The sequence below is a fragment of the Astatotilapia calliptera genome, chromosome 2 (assembly GCF_900246225.1).
Source record: "Astatotilapia calliptera chromosome 2, fAstCal1.2, whole genome shotgun sequence".
Taxonomy (NCBI): Eukaryota; Metazoa; Chordata; class Actinopteri; order Cichliformes; family Cichlidae; genus Astatotilapia; species Astatotilapia calliptera.
The window spans coordinates 17,173,500-17,180,642 of record NC_039303.1 but is presented as its reverse complement, the minus strand read 5'-3'; the positions used below and the strand labels follow the sequence as shown (position 1 = coordinate 17,180,642).

The window sequence follows — 7,143 nt, the reverse complement described above, 5'->3', positions numbered from 1 at the left end:
CCACCTAACACTGAAATTAATACTGGATGGTGTTTATTAGACTCATTTGTGACCCGGTCATCACCTTGTGACTTTCGATTCACTCGCTGTAAAATAAGCTGGCAAATTGCCCAAATTACCAAAATGCAAAGTGCTTGCTGTTCTACTTTGTCAAGTTAATAGAACTGAGTCTTTACCTCTGATCTTCACCCATAACTAATTTTCTGCAACAGCTCACTTGATTTCTTCTAAGTTTCCCGAGCTGCTGACGTTATCCTGACTCATAACCAATCGCCTTGCTTTCTTGCTAACCTCAGTCTCCCTGTATGATCGATGAAACCTTTCTGTTTTATTCCAACTTTGTTTTATTAATTTCAACAATGACATACAAAGTTAGCAACAGCAAAGTCAATCTTGATTTCAGAACAGTTGTATGTCCATTATACAAACCTTTCTGTTTTTATAGCTCACTGTCTTCCTTGTTCTTGTCTTTTTTACGTCTTTCCCTCTACTCATCACTATAAGGTAAGCAACTGCAGTCCAGCCCAAATCATGGCTCTCCACCTCCACCTCAGTCCAGGAGCAGAACTGACCTATATTGGATCATGCCACCCCCAAACAAACCATTGAGTTTTGGTATCGACAGTTTGCTGGGGATTAAAGTCCAGAATGCTGAGGTAATGCTGCACTTAGTATCGAGCCAGGATTCCTCTGCATTGACAGAAAACACACATTTCAGTGTAATAATAATAATAATAATAATGGATTTTATATATATATATATATATATATATATATATATATATATATATATATATATATATATATATATATATATATAACGCTTTTCAAGGCACCCAAAGCGCTTTACAATACCACTATTCATTCACTCTCACATTCACACACTGGTGGAGGCAAACTACAGTTGCAGCCACAGCTGCCCTGGGGCAGACTGACAGAAGCGAGGCTGCCATATCGCGCCATCGGCCCCTCTGGCCAACACCAGTATGATAAATGTGGTTCTATTGAATCACAGCATGTATTTTCACAGGTCTGCATCGGTCCATAGCACTCTGACCAATATTGGAACTGATTATTCACAATTATATTTTCTTTGTAATTCCAGTGTCTAGTATTTAGAATAGTTCAAAAGCTTGTTTTCAAACCAGCACTATATCACCTTTTTACTTTTCATATACAATATATTCAAGGTTAGGAGTCACAAATTACCCTGTGCTGTACATTTCCCTCCAGGGCTCACAAAGCTGCTTGCTGGGAGAGAATATTAGTTTACTTTTAATTAGCATTTTAATCTAATTATCATCTTACCATTTGCCCCATTATCACTAAAGTCTAATGAACAAAGGCTAATTAGGAATTAATCTGCTTCTCTCTTTTTTTTTTATCCCAACCACCTTTGAACACTCATCTAGGTTGTTTTCTTTTGTTTTTTCAAAAATAAGAGTGTTAGAATATAAGAAAGAGGAAACATAAAACAGAGCTGCAACTCACTTGTACAAAACCTCCGTTACCAAGTTAAGAGCGACCAAAATGTCAAAATGCTTCATAGAATTTTATTATATTTCAAACTATTTTAAGGGCTAAAGAATGAAGTCCATGCATTTTATTAGGTTTTGCTGGTTTACAGTGCAGATGTGTTTTTTGTCTGCAATGATGGTTAATGAATCTCACACACGTACTTTGTACATAAGTAATGAGGAGAAGACAGGAGGCAGCAGCTTCACTTTTATGGCTCAGCCCGTTTTAGGTCTTGTTTATTTTGCATATAATTACCGTATTTCCTGGACTACAAAGCGCACCTGAATATTAGCCGCACAAGCTAAAATCAGGGGAAAATCCTGTTTTGTACATACATTAGCCGCACCTGACTAAAAGCCGCAGGTGTTTCAATGTTGACTTATCATATGTAAGAGAATATGCACAAAGGGAATTGTCAGGAAAGAGATGGCTGTTTGGAGACACACCCCTTTTATTAATATTTTGAAAAACAAGTTATGGGTACATATTTGCACATGTAGTACATAACAGTCAGTGTTGGGAAGGTTACTTTTAAAATGTATTCCGTTACAGAATACATGCCCCAAAATGTATTCTGTAACGTATTCCGTTACGTTACTCAATGAGAGTAACGTATTCTGAATACTTTGGATTACTTAATATATTATCGTGCTTTTTACAACAACGTGAATGTACTATTGCTGTGTGATTTATTACTATTACTGAAGGTCCGCGACTCTGAACTGTAGTAAAGGGACCTCTGACTAATACGGCGGGGTCCCTGTCGGCTCGTAGCCGAAAAATAGCTTTACTTTGTTGTGTGGGTCAACTTTGCTAGCAGAGACAGAGAGAGGCGTTGAAAGACTGCTCCAACGGAACTTATTGTTTTCGGAGGAAAACACGAACACGGTGTACAGTCGAGTCTTAATAGCTTACTTACAACTGGGCTCGTCAGGCACTCTTCTTGGCTGCAGTGGTTATTATTATATTTACATGCTTCCAGCCATAGCTGGACTGGCCATCGGGCATACCGGGCATTTGCCCGGTGGGCCGCTGGCGATTTTTTGTTTTTATGGGCCGACCGATTTTTTTTTTTTTTTTTTTTTTTTTTTTTTTTTTTTTGGGAAGGGTATAAACAATGAAAGGTGTTGGATTGGCCAATTTGTCATGATCGACTCTGGGCTGGACCAATTACAGCCGAGGAGGTCGGATGCACCCTCCCCCTTGTTTAGCAATCTTATAGACGAACTAAAGAAAATGGAGAACAAAAAAAGGAAAGGAGGTGCCGAAAAAATTAGGGCCAAAAAGAAACAAGCCCTTCAGGCAGACGCTGCCAAATGTGTGAAAATTACTGAATTGTTTGGTGGTAGCTATGGCACAGCTTCCACAGATTTAGCAAGATCAGCAAGTGGTGGAGGCCAGCAGGTGGATAAGGGAAAGGGGAGGCAAGAGGAGGAGAGACCCGAGGCGGCCGCCGGTCATAGTGGCAGAAGAACTGAACTTCAGGTAAGAAGTTATGACCTGCTGTCTATCTGTGTCAGATATAAACCAATTTTAGTTGTAGTTTGTTTTCGTTGTGGTGACTTTATACAGTCGCTTAGAATAACTCGTACAGCGTAACTAGCATGACGGAGTTTATATACTGCTGGACGGGTGCTATGAAGTTACTGATAGTAAATTTTATTTTATGCTTAAGGCTAGTTTCTCAAACTTCTCAAAATCTTAACAAATTGTGCCAATCCTTACATGTTGCACCAGGCTGATTTATCATCAAAAGTGGAGAAGTCCGTGACAGAGGAGACAGAAGAGCAGCAGAGAGAGATGGAGCAAGAGAGAGAAATAAAAGAGCAGGAGAGAGAGATGGAAGAGCAGGAGAGAGAGATGGAGCAAGAGAGAGAGATGGAAGAGCAGGAGAGAGAGATGGAGCAAGAGAGAGAGATGGAAGAGCAGGAGAGAGAGATGGAGCAAGAGAGAGAGATGGAAGAGCAGGAGAGTGAGAGCCAGGGCATCGATTACTTTGCTCGCCCTGAACCTGCCATATTACAGGCCTTCTTAGATTACCACCCACAGCAGAACAGTAGCAGTGCAGTTGTGATGAGGGTGTTCAGCTGTAAAGATGGCACCAACAGGAAGTGGCTTACTTATTGCAAAGAACGCCATTTATTGTTCTGCTTTGTGTGTCTGGCATTTGCAAGGCTGACTGACACCAGCACATTTATAACAGGCATGAGTGACTGGCGACATATACATCTGCGCACAGAGGAGCATGAAAAGAGCAATACACACCAGACCTGTGCTGAAGCTTTTTTCTTAAGGTGCTCAAAAGGCAACATCAGGAGCTTGTTTGCTGGCAGTCAGTTGTCAGCTCACAGAGCACAAGTGAAAAAGAGACGGCAAGTTTTAGAGCGTATAGTGGATGTGATCAAAGTACTTGGGAAGAGGGGACTCAGCTATAGGCATGTGGAGAATGAGGCTGCATACACTTTAGGTGATAACACCATCGATCATGGTAACTTTCTGGAACTGATTGTGTTATTAGGCAAGTATGATATGTGCCTTGGAGAACATTTGAATGACTGCATTGAAAAAAGCAAGAAGTTGCATCAGACCAGTGGATCAAGAGGTAGAGGATCTCTCATCACCCTACTCTCCAAAACAACTGTCAACTCAGTGATTGATGCACTTGGCCATCTCCTTCAAGAGAGCATCGCCAGTGATGTCCAGAAAGCTGGGATGTTTTCTGTTCAGCTAGACACAACCCAAGACATCACAGGTTATGATCAGTGTTCAGTAATCATCAGGTATGTTACTGAGTCTGTGCAGGAGAGGCTTGTCTCCATAGTGAGGTGCGAAGCATCCACGGGGCAGTACTTTGTAAACTTGCTTTCCGGAGTTTTAGAGCATCTGAATCTAGACAAGGCCATGTGCATTGGGAATGCAACAGATGGTGCTTCAAATATGCAGGGCCAGTACAAAGGCTTTTCAGCACTTATGACTGCCCAGTCTCCAACTCATGTGCATGTGTGGTGCTATGCACACATACTTAATCTTGTGATTGCTGACACAACACAAAGTGTCATTGAAAGTGGATCACTCTTTAATTTACTTAATGACATAGCTGTGTTCATCAAGGAGTCCTATCACAGGGTTAATCTGTGGGAGAAACAAACCGAAAACACAAGACACAGACGCCTCAGTCCAATAGGTGAGACACGGTGGTGGGCCAAGCATGATGCCCTCCAGAAAATCTTTGGACATTTTGGAAAACCAGATGATGGCCTCTTCGTTGACGTAGTGCTGACGCTGGAAGCCATTGAAAAGAGGGAAAAAGAAAAGCCAGCTGTTCGTGCCAAAGCACGAGGCTTTAAAGAGTGTCTCTTGAAGCATGAAACTGTGTTAACAGCACAGGTATTTCTTAGAGTGTTTGAGCAAACAACTCCTCTGTCAAAGTACCTCCAGTCAAAGGGGATGGACATTCTCTCTGCCCATCATATGGTGACTGCCACACAAGATGGCCTCAAAAGTATTGCCAGGGACTTTCCAACTGTGAAGACAGCTGCAGACACATTTGTGAAACAGACAAATCAAAAACTAGAGGAGAGGGAGAACAACACAGACATGGAAGTGGAGGCTGAACTACCTAAAAAGAGAGCCAAAAAGAGAAAAGGCATGGCCGGAGAGATGCCTGAAGATGAGTTGCAAATCAATGCTGAGAAATCATATGAGGTGAAAGTGCACAACATCATCCTGGACACAGTTATTGAAGCAATCCACAGACGATTTGTCATACATGGCCCTCTTCTTGCCGATTTGGCATGGTTGGACCCCAGGAACTTTAGCCAGGTCAGAACAGTTTCTCTTCCAAGTAATGCATTTCAGAACCTCAGCGCCTGTCTACTTAAATTTGACAGCAGGGCTACAGTTAATAACCTTCAGTCAGAACTGACACGTTTTGCTGAACAGTGGGAAAGGCTTAAGACATCACATGTAGATGAGTACACGACCAGAACAGCAAAGGACAGATCTGAAGAATGGGACGAAGAAAGTGAAATTGTGACCGAAAGCTGTGGTTCTTGCAAAAATTGCCCACTGTGCTGCTATCAAATACTCAGGCGGTTCAACATGCTGTCTGATGCCTATCGTCTCCTTGGGCTGGCATACAAGTACCTGCTGACCCTCTCCCTCACTCAGGTTGCCTGTGAAAGAACATTCTCTACACTCAAGTTCATTAAAAGCAGACTCCGAAGCAGCCTGTCTGCAAACAAGCTGGAGATGTTTATGCTGATGGCCACTGAAAAGGACATTCTCATGTCATTGGACTCTGACATGGTCATTGACAGGGTAGCTGAGAAGAGTGACCTGCTGAGAAAGCTCCTTTTGTAACCTGGTGAGGTGAAATAAAAATGAGCAAAACATTCCTAATTATCTATTGTTAATATTAAATTCAGCTTTATTGTTATTGCCTAAATGAATACGTTTAGTATCTACCTTCACTTCAAACAAGTCAAGTGATTGGTAAATGCTTAGAATTTGTCCATCTTAATTGATAGAATAAATATGAGATTGGAGTATTAGGCATTTATAAACATATATTCTTACAGTCTTAATCTGTCATTGTTTCATTTCAGATGCTGTCAGTCATTTTAGGAGGACGGAAGTGTGTTCATTTTAAGTAAGTACTATATGGAATATGATTCAACCATTTTTCTAGAGTAAGCATACCAGTACTGTCATCGTCTGAAAAAATCTATTAAGTACAATTCTTTCTCAACCTTCACTTTCTGTCCTTTCACTTCTTAAAGGTTTCCATGTCTTAAGATATGTTCAGTGTTGCTGCTGTGGAAGTGTTGTAGGTGACCTTTTATTGGTGTGTGACTAGTCTTTGGTGATACAATTCAATCATAATCTGTCCTTTATAGATTTTAATATTCATCTAATCTTTATTCCTTTCTGTCCTGTTTGTCAGGGTCTGATCATACATTGTTTGTTTAAGAGGTTCGAGACCATTCAACTTTTTAAGTTCATCAACGTAAGTACTAGTGTATATGATTTCTCTAATTCCTTTCTGGAATAAAGATGCCAGTACTGTGATCATCTGAGCAAGTCCATCAATTGCCATTCACAGTTCTTTGTCCTTTCACTTGTGTCCTGTTTTTCAGGGTCCCATATAATTTCTTCAGAAGTAAGTACTGTATATGATGCCAGTATTTTCCCATATTTTCTAGATACTGTATTAGTACTGTGTGTAAAATGCCATCAAAAACCCAATTAAGTGTTATTCTTATTCTTCTTTCTCACCTTTCTTTCTCTGTCTCCTTTCATATTTAAAGGTTGCTGTGTTAACAAAATATATTGTGCTACCATGCTGTTTTCTATTGTTTTGGTAAATAAATACTTTATGAAAATATCCCTAAATCTGTCATTTATTCATTTTAATATTAATTAATGATCATGTCTCACCTCTAGTGTTCTTGGTCTTAATTTCAGGTTTCTACCATGTGTTGTAGATAGTTCAGGAGGTTAACTCTACCAGGCAGTCTTTTTGTTTCCGCTATGTACTGTTTAAAATCCCGAATAGGGAGAATGGTGTAGGTTTAACTTTATCAGATTGATACATATATACCAACAAGGCAGTGTACATCAAAG

The 7,143-nt window shown here is 40.4% G+C and overlaps 1 long non-coding RNA gene across 1 annotated transcript; it reads left to right on the top strand.

Moving 5' to 3' along the window:
* Window positions 1-5,698: 5,698 nt before the first annotated feature.
* LOC113032809 (uncharacterized) lies at window positions 5,699-6,716 on the top strand. Its single transcript, XR_003273934.1, has 3 exons — window positions 5,699-6,169; window positions 6,300-6,364; window positions 6,464-6,716. It is a non-coding gene; the product is annotated as an uncharacterized LOC113032809 (long non-coding RNA).
* Window positions 6,717-7,143: the final 427 nt, after the last annotated feature.